The sequence below is a fragment of the Cetorhinus maximus genome, chromosome 18 (assembly GCF_964194155.1).
Source record: "Cetorhinus maximus chromosome 18, sCetMax3.hap1.1, whole genome shotgun sequence".
Lineage (NCBI taxonomy): Eukaryota > Metazoa > Chordata > Chondrichthyes > Lamniformes > Cetorhinidae > Cetorhinus > Cetorhinus maximus.
The window spans coordinates 16,414,677-16,431,040 of NC_135896.1; the positions used below are offsets into that span (position 1 = coordinate 16,414,677).

Here is a 16,364-nt window from a genome sequence, read left to right on the forward strand (position 1 = left end):
GGAGCTCTTTACAGGCCTTACCAATGTTCATACCTCACTCAACATCACCAGAACTGATTATCTGGGCATTACCTCATCTGTGGGAGCTTGCTGTGTGCAGATTGACTGACGTTTTCTGACATTGCAACAGTGACTACACTTCAAAAAGTACTTCATTGGTTGTAAGGCCCCTGGAGATGTCCTGAGGTTGAGAGAGGCATGCTATAAATGGAAGTCTTCCTTTTGCTGTTTTTAATATTTAGACCTGTTTAGAGCCTTAGGTTTCCCCTTGCACCCAGTGTGTTCCTGTCCCAAGCACAGTTGTGCTTGTTGCCATTGGCACTGCTATTTTCTTATGTGGCTATTGGTAACAGCTCAGTTTTGAAACCATGACTGTGTTTACGTAGGGAATTAGCCACGTCTGGGGCAGTGATTGTTGACTTGGAAATACAATAGTGAAAAATTGTTATAAAAGTTGTGAGTAATTTTTAAACCCCTGCTATGTGACATGAACTGGAGTAACAGGGGAGACGGTGGTGTAGTGGTAATGTCACTGGACTAGTAATCTAGAGGCCCAGGCTAATGCTCTAGGGACATGGGTTCAAAATCCACCACAGCAGCTGGTGGAGCTTAAATTCAATTGATAAATCTGGAATTATAAAATTAGTCTCAGTAATGGTGACCATAACAACCATCAACCCATCTGTTTCACTAATGCCCTTTAGGGAAGGAAATCTGTTGCCCTTACCTGGTCTGACTCTCTGAATTGCCCTCAGTTCAGGGGCAGTTAGGGATGGGCAACAAATGCTGGCATTGCTAGCGACACTCACACCCCATGAAATAATAAAGAAAAAAAAGCAGAGGTTGATTTGGTTCTCCACCCTTTCCCTAGGTCAGGGAGGAGTAGAAAAGGGAATTGCCTCCAGGCCTCTGCTCCTCCTCGCTGATCAGTGACTCTTGGCTGGAAAGTGTATGTATGAATGTTGGCTGAGAACAGGGTCAGGCTCCAATTCTATCCCTTGCATGCATGCAATGCGGTGCCAAAGGCTTGCTGGTGAAGAATGGTCTGGGTGAAGGGGGTGGTGCAGGGGAGCGAGGTGCTGGTAAGGCTCCCAGGTATCTGAGGAATTGTTCCTGGGCATGAAGCCACACACTGTCGGGGGAAAAAAGGGAGAAAATAAAATGACACACAATCAGCAGATATGACGTGTCACTCTTTGTGATTGAGCAGGAAGTCTTTATGAAAAGGCCCAACTCTAGATGGATCGGTGTCTTCTGTTATGCAATCGCTTCCTCTATTCTTTTGTCAGAATGACTCTCTCTAACCTCACAGTAACAGCACAGGCTTCAGTGTTGGAGGTCAGATCAGCTGAGTACCATTTCACCGTTCCGTTTATACCTGTGCTTTCCACCAATCCAGCCAAAAGCAACCTGAATTCATGTCGCACCTTTCACATGGTAAAACATCCCAGTGAGCGTCAACAACATTTGACAGCAAGTCACCCCTTCAATTCCTTTGGCAAGTGGTTAGCCGGCTGTTAGATACCCTGGCAGCTGGCATCCAGGTTGGGCAGTCCACTTACTCTCTACTTAAACCGCAGCTTTTCTCTTTAATTCTACAACGCGTACTTGATATTTGGCTGAGACAGTGAGCCACATTTTTTTCTGTATTGAAAGGAAACAAAACAAAAAAAACGCTTTTAAGAGAGTTGGGGGAGAAAACCACTACAAGGAAGGAAAAGAAAAGTTTATCCAACTGAATGGTTTTCAGATGTGGACTCATCTCCTTGTTGCCACCACAGCAGCATTTGTTTACTGATGGCCTGCTCGGGATGATGGAAGCCAGTGCCATCCCCTTAGATTGAGCCACTGGCAGGGACCCACACCCGAATCCTCTGGTTTTCCAGGTGGGATACCTTGACCTGCCCTTTAAGCTGCAGAGAGCTGTCCAGGAACCATAAGCCAGAACTCGATAGCTGTTTCTGCTCAGCCATGCCCTCGAGAAAAGAAAATCGCTGACTCTGTCCTCTTTGGATTTGTTGCAGATTGGCTGAACCCTCGAAGCCTCTGCACCACAATTTTATATAGACATACACTCTCTCTCTCACACACACATACATACATACATACACACACACACACACTCACACACAGATTTAACCAAATTGTAATTTTCTAGGTTAACAGCCTCAGACATGATTCCTGGATTAGCTGAGCAAGCAGTTTGGCTAAAAACGCAAAGCAAAAAGAAACAAATGTTAGTCAAAGAGAAGAGATGACGACATTACACTTGGCTGCCAGTTAGCTGATGGCAGTTCGTGTAAGCCATGTGTGTGCATATTGGCAATATTCCCTGTTTTTTTTTTGAAGAACAGACAGTAAAAGGCGACCAAGGGAGTTACCACAACTTTACCACCGGAAAAAATGTCAAGCTTTGCCCAAGGAGCAAAGGGAGTGATTCTGTCTCAGTGAAGTGATAAAAGGTAGCAGTGTTCAAGTAGCCAACCCTTCCCTGAGACAAACAATTGCACAGGTACCTGAATTCCTCTAGTATATTGTTCAGAGTCACTTTAGAGCAGGTAGCAGTGGACAAAAGGAGTTGAAAAGATGGCTACAAAAGAAAATCACCAAAAATTCAGGAAACAAGATGAAGATCTGGCCCAATATTTTTATGGTTCGTCAAGATGAGCGATGTCAGCTCCAAGCAATTTTCTAGATTTACCACCCAGTGTTAGCTTTGGGTGCCCTGAGTCAGTTAGCTCCAGTGCTGGCTTGATGCAGGGTAAAGCTCCTTTAGTTCTGCCAAAACTGCTGGCTTCAGCCCCAACCTCAGAAGGGCGTGCATCGTTTATCACTCCCTTCACTCAGCCACCCCCGTAGCTTTTCTGAATCACAGAATCACACAGTGCAGAAGAGGCCCTTCGGCCCATTGAGTCTACACCGACACGTGAGAAACACCTGACCTACCTACCTAACCCCATTTACCAGCACTTGGCCCATAGCCTTGAATGTTATGACGTGCCAAGTGCTCATCCAGGTACTTTTAAAAGGACGTGAGGCAACCTGCCTCCACCACCCTCCCAGGCAGTGCATTCCAGACCGTCACCACCCTCTGGGTAAAACGGTTTTTCCTCACTTCCCCCCCTAAACCTCCTGCCCCTCACCTTGAACTTATGTCCCCTTGTGACTGACCCTTCAACTAAGGGGAACAGCTGCTCCCTATCCACCCTGTCCGTGCCCCTCATAATCTTGTACACCGCGATCAGGTCGCCCCTCAGTCTTCTCTGCTCCAACGAAAACGACCCAAATCTATCCAACCTCTCTTCATAACTTAAATGTTTCATCCCAAGCAACATCCTGGTGAATCTCCTTTGCACCCTCTCCAATGCAATCACATCCTTCCTATAATGTGGCGACCAGAACTGCAAACAGTACTCCAGCTTTGGCCTCACCAAGGTTCTATACAACTCCAACATGACCTCCCTACTTTTGTAATCTATGCCTCGATTGATAAAAGCAAGTGTCCCATATGCCTTTTTCACCACCCCACTCACATCTCATTCTCATGAATGAGATGGTCAATTCAGTTGCAGTCTCTGCTTTTTATTTAAAAGTTAAACAAGTAGCTTACGCTTTACTCATTCCATCCTGGAACTCATATCCTGGGTCCTTTTTGGCCAGGTAATGGGTGATAGCAGGGAAATTCAGTGTTAAAATGAGATTCAGAAGTAATTTCTAAAACATTAACTTATTGTGTTACAAAGAATGAAAGTGTTCCCTCAATGATTCCCGATGTTCAGACCCTTTAAAACCAGTTTTACAGATGTTGGGAAGATTGAAATTACTGTCTTCACTCTCTGCCATAAACCCCACACCCTGGCCACTGATTCCATTCCGCTTCGCTTCACCTCAAGCTGACCAGCATTTGGATGGACTGCTTACCACCTGAGTAACATGGCCCACCTTTGCACCTCCTCCGATCATCTGTTGCAGAAACCCTCACCCATGCCTCTGTCACCTCCTGACTGGAATATACCAAAGCTTCCTATCTTCCACACACTGTAAATTTGAGTGAATCCAAAACTCTGTTGCCCATATCCTATCCCTCATTGAGTCTCCTTCGCTCTTGCTAACCTACAATGGCCCCTGGTCCCTTAATGTTTCCCGTTTAAAATTCTCACTCTTGTGTAGAAATCCCTTTGTGGGTTTGCCTTTCCCTATCTCTCTCAACATCGCCAGCCCAAACTCTACCTCCTAGCACCATCAGAACACTGTTTTTCTGACTTCTGCCTCTTGTACATCCTTTCCCTCCCTTTATCCCTCTGTTGCTGGTCATGCAACCCTGCAAGTTATCAACCCCGCAATCTGGGCTTCCTATCCTTAAAGCCTCCCCCCCGCCAGCCTCTCAATCTCTCTCCCCCTTTCAAACTCTTGCCATTAGCAGTGAGGGGCAGAAGGCACAGACGCCAAAGGTGAGAGTGGAGTGGGTGGGGGGGTGGTTGGAGGGGGCACGCACAAGAGGCTGGAGTCAGAGCAATGGATAGTTCTGGGAGGAGAAGGGATTGTGGTGCTGGAGTAGATTAGGGAGAATGGATGGGGTGAGGCCTATCAATTTTATATGTACACATAGAGGAAACTTGCAATTTTAAAGATGATAATGAGCATTGTGCAATGTATATTGATTGGCCGAATGAGTGCTCGGTCACTGTATATTAAGCTTTGTTTGTTTATCTCTGTCATGGCAATTTCATAGCAAGTGACTGTAACCATGAGAGACATGGGAAGTAATCTGGATGTAATACCACATGCTTGCAGATCATGAAATTGTCTCCGGTGACGGCTTCTGTGTGCTCAAAAAAAAGTGAGACAGGAAGCTGTGGCTACTACATATTGGTTCATTGCAGGGTTGTACGTAGTTGCCTGGAATTAATTAACTACCTGCCCTCCTATTGCTTTAGCAGTAGAATTTTTTTTTTAAAAAAAGAAAATGAGAGTGAAAGAGACAAAATCACACCTGTCCCTGAGACAGGTATTAGAGAATTATTCTAATATTCCAATTAAACTTGGCACTGCCCTGAATACCAAGGGATATCAGATCAGAGGAACAGTGAATCGCAGCTGAATTAATGATTGCCTTGCTGATTGAGTTGACCTCTGCTACAATATTCTTGCTAATTTCTTCGCTTTTGTTTCAGTGGCATTCCCTTAAATTGTCCGAAACAAGTGATTGTTGATGCAGGTGGGCGAGTCTGGAATATTTTTGTTCCGAAATCAGGCACGTAGATTAATTGTTGTCGGCTTAAAAAAATTTACCCCTTAACTTCCAAGTATCCCTCCTTATCTCAGTAGCCTCCTGTAAAACACTGATGTCTGCGCTCTTCCATTTCTGGTCCCATCTGTACCCCCAGTTTTTATTGCTGTACCACTGACTGCTGCGCCTTCAGCTGCCTGCCCTAAGCTTTGTAGTTCCCTCCTTAAACCTGTTTGCCTCTTTACCTCTCTTTCCTCCTCTAAGATGTTCCTTAGAACTTACCACTTTGACCAAACTTTTGGGCCACCTGTTCCTATCTCCTTAGGTGGCTTGGAGTCAAATGTCATAATGTTCCGATGAAGTGCCTGAGGACTTGATGCCATGTTAAAGGTGCTATATAAATGCACGTTGTTGCTGATGCCCCAGTGTTCAGTCAATCTGGAAAAAGTGGCAGCTTAGTTTGGGTTACTATCTTTCTTCATATCGAAAAAGGTATTGTGGGCTTCTTTGATCACTCGGCAAGTGAATTTGGCAAACTACTGAGTTACGCAGATCAGTAGGGACCAGCTTCAATGGCCAGTATGCGTTGAGTTAGCTGACGTTGGAGTAGTGGGTGAAGGGGGTTGGGGAGTTGAAAGTTCATCTAGACTCCTGTTCTAGCGCATCATTGAGCTTCATACTGCCCTCATACATGCAGTTTGAGTCACTCAGTAATGATAAGGAAGAGGTGGTTTTGCAAATTTTCCTTCATAAATACGTTCCTACCTGGTGCAACAAAATCTCCAATGGCCAAAACTTCGCCAAAATCCACCCTTCTTACCAAAGAATTCCAAATATTTGCTAACTAAAAAATGTGCCAAAAGTGAGAGACGCACCCAGTCTGCAAATGGGGGCATAAAGAGCTGGGGTTGAAATGAACCCATCACACCAGCTGCTCTGGCTTGTTTGCCCTGGGTTAAAGTCCCAAACAAGGCAGCTGGTTTATGTCGACTTTGTTGCCCTGCTTGAGTGAATTGGCACATCCTCCTGCTCTTGGGTATGTTTCAAAATAGGCCATTGACACGGGTGCGAGGTACTTGTTATGTGATCATGGCCCATTAAATCGGTGATTAATGGGCTGTTTTACGGGGAAAGGTCACTTTAGGTCACCAGAGTGTTCAGAGGTAGGAACAAAAAATAGTGAAAGTGGAATGGAGGTGGGAAAGAAATGGTCTCATTCAAAAGGAAATCTCGCTCCTGCAGGATAACTTGTCGAGGAGTTAGAATTTATTCAGAAATGGAGTGCGTACCTTCTGGCTCTCGCAGTTTCCATTATTTATCATTTTTTGGGGTGCAAGAAGTAATCAATTGCTTCCTCGCCGTCTCATACTGTTTCGGAAATAATTAAAGAACTTGGCACATTTCACAACCTAATAATCTCATAGAGGAGTCAGAATTTCCCTTCGTGTTACCTAGGCCTTTTGTTGAAATCCAGAGTAGGCCAGCAGAAATTGGAACCATTTCCCTGAAATTAGTTAACGTTGCCCACTGCCTTGAGGGTTCTGCACCATTTGGAATTTTTAAGCCCCCATTGCCTCCTAGCTTGAAGTGCAACCGCTGTGGCCAGCAGTGAACGGATCCATGTTGCAACAGACCACACCTGACAGGTAGCGAGCCACCTTCACAGTCCTGGAGCAGGACTTTTCAGATGGCATGTTTTCCCATGCCACCACTCGAAGAGCTGGCAGAAACCCATCCCCACCGATCACAGCAGCCTTGCACCCAGTGAACATTCCGAGCGTTAATTGGCTGGAGACAGGACATCTGCCTCTCACTTGGGTGGAAGCCCTGCCTCAGGGGGCTGCTAGCCAATCAGATTGGCTGGCAGCTCTGTAGTCCCAGCAACACCAGAGGCAGTAGTGGCCAGGACTGGAAATACAAGCAGTTCCCAGATTCTAATTCCCAGAGTCCAGGACCGGATGAGTGCGGGTGGGGAGAGGAGGGTGGGTATCTTGATGGGGAGGTCAGGGAAAGGGAGCACCCATGTGTAGGGGAAGGGGCAGAGCAGAGCTTGCGGGTGGTGGCTTGGGGGGAAATGATGCCCAGTATGCAAAGGGGGCCCTTGAGGGTGGCAACCTCCCACCCCAACCCAGTCCAAGGCCCAAGCAGGCTTCATCCCTGTCCCTGAACTCCTCCTGCCAGCTCCAGAGTTGAGGCTGGGTGGGAAGTGACCCTTAAGTGGGCAATAATTGGCTAATATTGCGAACAGGTTGGGGGCAGATGGGAGGTACACCTGGGGAATTTTCCCCCCACCCTCCTGCACCGCCCATGTGCAAATCCAATCCCAGACGTCGTGTTATTCTTCAAAAGGAAGCCTTACACTTTCCTGCTCCTTGCAGTGCCCCATAGCCCATATTTATTTATGTGGGACAAAAACAGGTGTTCTTCATCCTCCTAAAGCTTGGCTGTTGCCTTTTTATAATGCATTTCCATTTTTGGAGTAAGGATTCAGATAACTTTCTGCACCAGATCATTTAGGCATGATTACTAGATTCAATCTATCAGTGTACAATGTAAAAATAGTATTAAGGAAAACCCATTTGATTCTGACTTTGAACGGAAGGAATAATTTTGTGTGTAACCAAAGACTTTTATTTAAGTTGCAAGTATAAAATAAACGGGTTAAAGCAAGCCCCTGTTAAAAAAGCAAACGCGTGAATGTCATGTAAATGCATTAAACATTCATCTCCTAGGAAAAAAGGAAGCATTTATGCAGCACCTTTCATAATTTCAGGACATCCAAGCACTTTGTCACCAGTGAAGTACCTTTTTGAAGTACGAGTCACTGCTCTAATATAGGAAAGGCAGCAGTCAGTTTGTGCTAAGAATGGTCCAACAACCAACAATTTGATCATGACCAACTGTTTTATGATGTTGTTTGAGGGATAAATATTGATTCATATTAAATATTCCCCAGCTTCTTCAAAATAGTGCCATGGGATCTTTTACATCCATTTGTAAAAGATAGGGCCTTGGTTTTAACGTCTCATCTGAAAGACAGAGCCTCCGACAGTGTTACACTTCCTCAGTGCTGCCATAGTGCCAGCCATAGATTTTGTGCTTAAAACTATACTAATCTCACAAATTATCATCCCTAGGTGGTAATGACTGTCTTAAATGTCTAAAAGCACATTACATAACTGCCTGCTTTTAACAATTTTGTGTTTGAAAATTCTTTTCTCATTAAAGCCTAGATTCAGACTGAATGCTAAGGCATTGTTCATTTCAACAGTTTAAACTAAGCTGTGTTTGAGCGCGTGCATACTTGCATGTGCGTGTGCGCGAGCGTGTGCATATGCGAGTGTGTGTTGTTTAAATGGGGCCAGTGCTGTGGAATGTTATTAGATTAGAGCCTTTCCAGTTTCCTTTTAAACACAGATTTTGACAGTGGAGCAGAGACCTTGCCCAGTTAATCAAAACCATCGTGTAAATAATTTAAGGGAATAATGGATGCATATGTGAACTGTCTTGCTGAATTGAGCTAACTTGAATGATGGAGAGGTGAGAAACAAGGTTGAGCCTGCCGATCCTTCGCTTTGTCCTCTATTTGCTAAGACCCTATACATAAAGTCCATTATGGATATTTAAGCAGACAAAAAAAATGCTGAATTTCTAGAATTTGTTTTGCCTTTGGTTTCTTTCGTATTCAGATTTTTTTTTCAAATCCCTTGCTCAAGTATTGGCCTGTGTGGTTTATTTAGTTTCTTCAAATCACGAGACACTTGTCTGCATGTAGTTTTTGTTGAGATCATAATGGAGGGGAAAAAAAACTGAGAGGTGCAGAGTTGTTTCAACTGGACAAACTTGTTTTGTTTCTCTGTGAAAAATGAGTGGCCTAGCAACAGAGAGAACAGCAGCAACAACAAGGATGAATCATTTGAGTTTTTTGAGTCTTGCAGTTGAAGGAATTTGACAGAGTTCTCTGAGACGACCAGGAGTATTTAGCTACTTCTGCACAAAAAGTGAGCCCACAGAAAGGAAACATATCTCCTCTCTTTCTCTCTTTCTTAAAATTGTACTGAAGTAGATTAGCTTGCAGGATGTGTTGCTGCTATGAAGCACCCCTGCTGTTTCACAGTACTGTGTGTGTACAGATTGTTTTACATTGCAAGCTGTAGACGACTTGTTTTCTTATCTTAAGGGGCACCAGGTCATAGAAACAGAAGTAGGCCTCTTGATCCTCCTCTGCCATTCACTTGTGTCATGGCTGACCTATACCTCAACTCTGTTTACATGCCTTTGCTCCATATTTATCTCTATACCTCAACTAACATCACTAAAACAGATTATCCGATCATTATCACATTGCTGTTTGTGGGTCCTTGCTGTGCACAAATTGGCTGTCGCGTCTCCTACATTAAGCAACTGCACTTAAAAAATAGGCTTCACTAGCTACAAAATGCATTCGGAGGTTGTGAAAGGCAGAATATAATACAAGTTTTTCCTCTTTTCTTTTGTCCTTACCCAAAAAAAAGTCTATTGATTTCAGTTTTGAAAATCAAGAGTTGGCCGAATAAATGAAATGTTTTAAAATTGGTTACCATTAATTATGGTGAACATTATTTGCCTTGAAGAGCCTGATGATGAACTTTTACAAAGGTGTTTTGTTATTTGAGCCTTAAGGGCCTGCCTCATGAAGAACATTTCTGACTATGGCTGGTTTGCAGAGGGAGTGAGTAAAATGAAAGAGTAGAGTGCTTGAATAATCAATTAATCTTTTATTTTCTTTATTCCTTTTTGGGATGTGGGCGACGCTGGCTAAGTCAACATTTGTTGTCCATCCTTAATTGCCCTTGAACTGAACATTGCAGAGGACAGTTAGGAGTTAACCATGGAGACCCGGTCTGGAGTTACATGTAAGCCAGACCAGGTAAGAACAGCAGATTTTCTTCTTTAAAGGGCATTAGTGAACCAGATGGGTCTTTACAACAACCGATGATAGCTTCATGGTCACCATTACTGAGAATGGCTTCATATTCCAGATTTGTTAATTGAATTTAAATTCCACCAGCTGCTGTGGTAGGATTTGAACCCATCCAGAGCATTAGCCTGGGCCTCTGGATTAATAGTCCAGTGACATTGCCACTATGTCACCATGTCCCATCTACTTTTGACAGTGTCGATTAAGGAATGGTGGTTGGGCATATATATTGGGAGAGTGCACTGTTCTTTTTGAAATTGTGGAATGGGATCTTTAACATTATAATGAACCATGAGAACCAGTATCTGTCTTCTCATGAGTTATTCTAATCTCACTCCCATGTTTGCTCCCATCTCCTTTAATATTGCTCTTTTCAAGCATCAATCTCATTCCTTTTCAAATAAATTATTGATAGTGTTTCAACAATACTGAGAGTGACCAACGGGCTGATGGGAAAGTAGAGACTAACTGGTTAGTGACACCACAGGACTGGCTGGTACTAACCTGGCTTCCTATGATGCGGCAAGGGCCAGCCCAGGGATCACATCATTCTTGTACTCCTCCAAAGGGCTGGCGGCGAGCCAACCCCACCATCTCATCATGGCGAATATCTCCTAATGTGACCACGACTGTTCAGAGAGCTTTGCCGTGAACTCTACAAGATTGCTATGACTCAGAGACTTGACGTTTTCAGCAGGCGCACCATGGTGTAGCTGAGGGGCGTTCCCTGGAAGGGGGTGACATGAAGATAATCAAACACCAACCCCCCTGACCTCCTCCAGGCTATTCTCCATCTCCTGCAGGATCAACCTGCTTCCATGTTCCAGTTAAGGTTCTGACGGCTGTTCTGTACCAGTTCGCCGAGGAGTTCCACAGTTTTTGACAAATCGTAGAGTCATAGAGGTCTGCAGCACAGAAAGAGGCCCTTTGGCCCATCGAGTCTGCGCCGGTCAAACAAGTACCTAACTGTTCTAATCCCATTTTCCAGCACTAGGCCCATAGCCTTGTATGCCATGGCATCGCAAGTGCACATCCAAATACTTCTTAAATGTTATGAGGGTTTCTGCCTCTACCAGCCTTTCAGGCTGTGTGTTCCAGATTCCCACCACCCTCTGGGTGAAAAAATTCTTCCTCACATCCCCTCTAAACCTCCTGCCCCTTGTCTTAAATCTATGCCCCTTAAATCTATGGTTATTGATCCCTCCACCAAGGGGAAAAGTTCCTTCCTGTCTACCCTATCTGTGCCCTTCATAATTTTGTACACCTCAATCATGTCCCCCTTCAGTCTCCTCTGCTCCAGGGAAAATAACCCCAGTCTACTCAATCTCTCCTCATAACTAAAACTCTCCAGCCCAGGCAACATCCTGGTAAATTTCCTCTGCACCCTCTCTAATGCAATCACATCCTTCCTATAATGCGGATTCCAGAACTGCACACAATATAGCTGTGGCCTAACCAGTGTTTTATACAGTTCCAGCATAACCTCCCTGCTCTTATATTCTATGCCTCAGCTAATAAAGGCAAGTATCCCATACGCCTTCTTAATCTACCTGTCCCGCTAACTTAAGGGATTGGTGGACACGCACACCAAAGTCCCTCTGATCCTCGGTACTTCCCAGGGTCCTACCAGTCATCGTGTATTCCCGTGCCTTGTTTGCCCTGCCCAAGTGCATCACCTCACACTTATCCGGATTAAATTCCATTTGCCACTGATCAGCCCATTTGACCAGCCCGTGTATATCCTCCTGTGATCTAAGGCTACCCTTGGCCAAGCCATTTTAACCATTCTCTTAAATATCTTTTTACTGCCTGCTCTTTAGTTTTTTTCCGATTATCTAATTATTTTTGCTTTCTTACCTTCTCACTGACCAGTGGAATTTACTGCTATTTACCTTAGAATCCTTGATAACCTGGAAGCCCTCCAATATTTTATCCTCATGAAAACTTTCAGCTCTAATGAAAGAGGCAACAATAACTTGGGTCTTGCTAGATAACTTTAATCTCTGGTGACATTCCCGATGAACCTCCCATCCAAGCCATACACCATCCTGACTTGGATATATATCACCGGTCCCTAATGGGGCTTTGTCAAAATCCTGGAACTCCCTCCCTAACCACACTGTTGGAAGTACCTTCACCACATGGACTGCAGCTGTTTAAGAATGTGGTTCGCCACCACCTTCTCCAGGGAAATTAGGGATAGGAAATTAGTTACCTTGCTAGCAATGCCCCAATCCTCCAAATTTAAAAAAAAAGCTATACATCGTGGCTTGGAATTTTAATCGAACTGAAAATCAAGGCTAACCAGGCCAGTTAGTAACCTAGATATTTTGAGTAAGGTCTTCAGAGGAGTGAAGAGATTCTCTGCAGTGGTTTATATGTGGAAACAGTAAGGACAGAACTTTTCGTTCTGCGGGTGGGCGGGTGCACGGGCGACCTGAACAGGAGTGAAATAGTGCGTGATGATGTCAGACGAGTGTCCTGATGTCATTGCGCACTCTTGCCGTATTTCGCTCGGCGGGCGTGTGCAAGCGGCGGCATCGCGCCCGCTAACAATTAAGAGGCCTATTAAGGACCTTAATCAATGAATTAAATTGAATTTTTCAATGCCCGTCCAACCGTTCGGTTGGCAGGCAGGCGAGTAGACCAGGCGGCCTTTCCATGAGTGGGATGAGGTTTTGGACAGTAAATAAAAAAAAAACAATAAAAATTTTTAAAACTCATTTTTAACATGTCTCTACTCATGTGACAGAGGCAGCTCTGTGTCTTCAGGGAGCTTTCACTGCGTGCTCCCCCACGCAAGCACACGCTTAGCACTCGTGCTCCTCCTGCCTCCACCCTGGCATCGCTGAGGCTCTGAGCGTGCCTTTCACGCTGGCTGGCTTTTAATTGGCCAGCCAGAGTGAAACCGCGGTCGGGGTCCGATTGCAGGTGGCGGTTGGTTTCACGGCTGCTCCCGGGCCCAATTACTGCCCTAAAACTCCCCAATGGCCTAGCAAGTTTATTGAGCCCACCAGATCTGGTTCAGTCTCTGATTTATGATAACTTACATGAAGCCAGTACATGAAGGGTGCTGCAGTTGTTGGCTTCAACAAACTCATTGGAGGATCTCCCTTGCTGATCACTCCAGCACACCCCTTTGAAGAATGACTCCATGCATGGGTGTTGCGTTAGGCCACAACTGGATTCTGGCACATGCCTCACATGGCCAGGTGGTTTGCTGGCACTCCATTGGAGGCTCAGGCATTTAGCTAAAAGGCTTCTTCGCCAGGGGCCAAAGGTATCTGCGGAGGTGTACCGAGCAAAAATTCATAAACTTCAGGGAAAAAAGGGGAGAGAGGAACGTCAGTCTCCTCTTAAATGCATTATTAGTATTAGCCCCTTTCACGCTAATGAATGCTAGTGATAATGACCAGATAATCCTTTTTAGTGATGTTGATTGAGGGATAAATTTTTAGCTGGGATACTGGCGATAACTCCCGTACTCTTCTTCAAAATATTGCCTGAGGATTTTTAATGCCCAACTGAGAGGCCAGCAGGGCCTCCGATTTACACTCCAGCCAAAAGGCAGCACCCTCATCAGTTCTGCATTGGATTGTCAACTTAGATTTTGCGTTCAAGCCTCTAGAGTGGGACCTGAGTGCACACCCTCCGAACTCACAGTGAGAGCGCTGCCCACTGAACTACAGCTGACACAAGTTAGAACCATTTCCATTGGGGTTTCCCTTCCACTTGGCTCTATTGGCTCAAACAATTCATCCTCTCAGATCAGTAGTAAATGTAGAAATATTTGAAAACAAAATAAACTTGATGGGGTTTTCTTTTGGGTTTTGCTTTGTTGGAATATATGGGCCAAAAAAAACATTTTGGGATTAAATGACATCTGGAATCGGCATGTCTTGCTAGAACCAAGAAAATAAAGTAGCAGTCAGCCGGAGAGAGGAGAATTCCAGGGTGGTGTGGATTGCAAATGCAGATTAATAGGTTTAACACTCAGTGACTGAGTTTTACTCTGGGTTTTAACTTCACATCAGTGCAAGATGTGTGACGCCATTCCGGTGTGAAGTTGTCCAAGTTTTGCAAGGTGAGGTGAGATTAGCTGAAGGAGGTAGGCCAGAAAGTATTGTGAATTGTGCGGAGGATGCTGATGGACTTCAAGAGGATGTAGACAGGCTGGTGGAATGGGTAGACATGTGGTAGATGAAATTTAATGCAGAGAAGGGTGAAGTGATACATTTTGGTGAACGAACGAGGAGAAACAATATAAAATAAAGGGTGCAATTTTAAAGGGGGCGCAGGAACAGAAAGACCTGACGATATATGTGCACAAATCACTGAAAGTAGTAGGGCAAATTGAGAAAGTGTAACTAAGTTCTAGGTTTTATAAATAATGGCATAGAGAACAAAAGCAAGGCAGATATGACAAGCCTTTATAAACACAGGTTTGTCCTCAGCTGGAATATTGTGTACAATTCTGTGCACCGCACTTTACGAAGGAAGTGAACGTGTTTGAGAGAGTGCAGAAAGGATTTACGAGAATGGTTCCAGGGATGAGGGTTTTAAGTTGCGAGGCTTGATTGGAGAAGCTAAGGTTGTTCTCCTTAGCGAAGCAAAGGTTGAGAGGAAATTTGATAAACGTGTTCAAAATCATGAGAGGTCTGGGACAGAGTAGATGGAAAGAAACTATTCCCGTTTACAGAAGAGTCGAGAACCAGAGGACATCAATTTAAGGTGATTGGCAAAAGGACCAAAGATAGGATGAATTTAGGACCTGGAATGCACTGCCAGAGAGGGTGGTGGAGACAGATTCAATCAAGGCTTTCAGAATGGTTATCAGCTAAACTGCTCTTGCAGAGAGCCAGCATGGACTTGATGGACTGAATGGCCTCCACCTGTGCTGTAATCATTCTATGATTCTAAGATCATGCAAGATGGATGTAGTTTGTTTCTGTTTGACTCCTATTTATCTTGCTCACTCACCATTACTGTTACTGTAGCCATTTTTTTTTGTGTTTCTGCGTTGTTAGTTATTGTACGGCTGGGTAATGGCATGAATCTCGTTGAATAATGACTCACACCCATTCTGGTGTTCCAAACTGAAACTCCCATTGGATTGTTAACGGTATGCTGAGTGCTCCTTGTTTTTTGTAACAGATTTTTACCACAAGTATGTATGGACTCACTTGTGGCAAGAGTTGGTACTTTACTGGCCCATAAATTCAGGCCATTTAACCCCACTGTTGAGGATTCAATCTAATTCAAGGAACCTAAGGGTGAGGCGCAGAATATGACATTTACGCTGGTTAAACTTCAGTGTTTAGTGAACTGTTGAGGCATTAAACAGAGGCATTTGGTTGAACAATGAATGGATTAGCATTTGTAAAGGTGAGAATGGGGTCATTAATCTGCTGCTTAAGGGTGCATTGTGTGCGCGGACATCGGAACTCCATATATTTAAAAATGAAAATTGCCCCTCGTGCGCAGCACTCTTAACCAAAGACCTCCTTAGAACTGAATGGAGGTAAAGTTGCAGCTTTATACAAAATTTTTAAAAATGCATTTAAAAAAGGAGCGTGACTTTTGATGCAGGGGCTGTGCGACAGGGAAGGGGCTGAAAATCATCGATTCTATTGTCAAGATATTGGTGGATCCAGTCACTATGTGTTGAGGGTCTAAGCTACAAAGCTGCATTTCTCCTAGAGGTGAAGATTAATGCGGAAATAACAACATGTCTGTAAATGAAAATGAGGAACAGATGCTTGTTGATTAGGAATGTGCTTTTGATAACAGGACTGCGCTGGTACACTGAGCACACCGATAGAAAGCAGCTGTTTTCCAATTCCTCAGTCTGATAACTATATAAATCATTCAGTAAATATTGGAGATGAACTGATACCTGGTACCATTTATCTGGGATCTGACACACACACAGAAAAATGTTGTCTGTGTTGTTGGCTGGTATCGGCTGCAGTGGAGAATTGAGGATTATCTCCTCTTAAGATCAGTTTCCACTTGGATAGGCTCCCCCTTCACTGTAGAGCCACAGAAATCACTTTCACTGTAACATTACGAGGTTGAGGAAATGACACCGAGCTTTGAGACAAAACGTAATTAGGAACGTGGAGTATTTACGCTAGCTCTCTGGTAACGTGTGCATGGCAGAGTTTTAATAAT

The 16,364-nt window shown here is 44.3% G+C and overlaps 1 protein-coding gene across 6 annotated transcripts in view; it reads left to right on the forward strand.

Moving 5' to 3' along the window:
• The window catches only part of bcl11ba (BCL11 transcription factor B a), a 164,409-nt gene that overhangs the window by 85,749 nt on the left and 62,296 nt on the right, over nt 1–16,364 (forward strand). The gene's annotated exons all lie outside the window — the stretch shown is intronic.